The 328-nt window shown below is 29.0% G+C and overlaps 1 protein-coding gene across 1 annotated transcript in view; it reads left to right on the top strand.

Moving 5' to 3' along the window:
- LOC119590499 (synaptogenesis protein syg-2-like) overlaps nucleotides 1-328 on the top strand; it is a 72,102-nt gene that overhangs the window by 55,537 nt on the left and 16,237 nt on the right. The gene's annotated exons all lie outside the window — the stretch shown is intronic.

Below are 328 nucleotides of genomic sequence, written 5' to 3'. Positions count from 1 at the left end.
GTCCGATTCTTTGAAAAAGTTTGGGCATTTGTTTGATCGTCTCCGGTATTATAAAAGTTTGAGACTTTGTTTCCTTTCCTTTTTAGTTTTTACTTCGTATGAGATTCCATTTCGCTTTCGAAATGTTATTTCTGCTTTCTCGATCATAAATGCAAGAAATAGGATTATCTCCAGAAATGAAATCACATTATCTTTAACAATATATGAATGGAGAAATATATAATAGAGAAAAGGTTTCACAGTTCGTGTGTTGAAGTTCGATTAACACTTAATTAGGTATTATAAAATGTATAAATATATACATTACATATGCAAGAATATGTGTAAT

Source organism: Penaeus monodon, chromosome 27 (genome assembly GCF_015228065.2).
Source record: "Penaeus monodon isolate SGIC_2016 chromosome 27, NSTDA_Pmon_1, whole genome shotgun sequence".
NCBI lineage: Eukaryota > Metazoa > Arthropoda > Malacostraca > Decapoda > Penaeidae > Penaeus > Penaeus monodon.
This window is presented reverse-complemented; position numbering and strand designations above follow the sequence as displayed.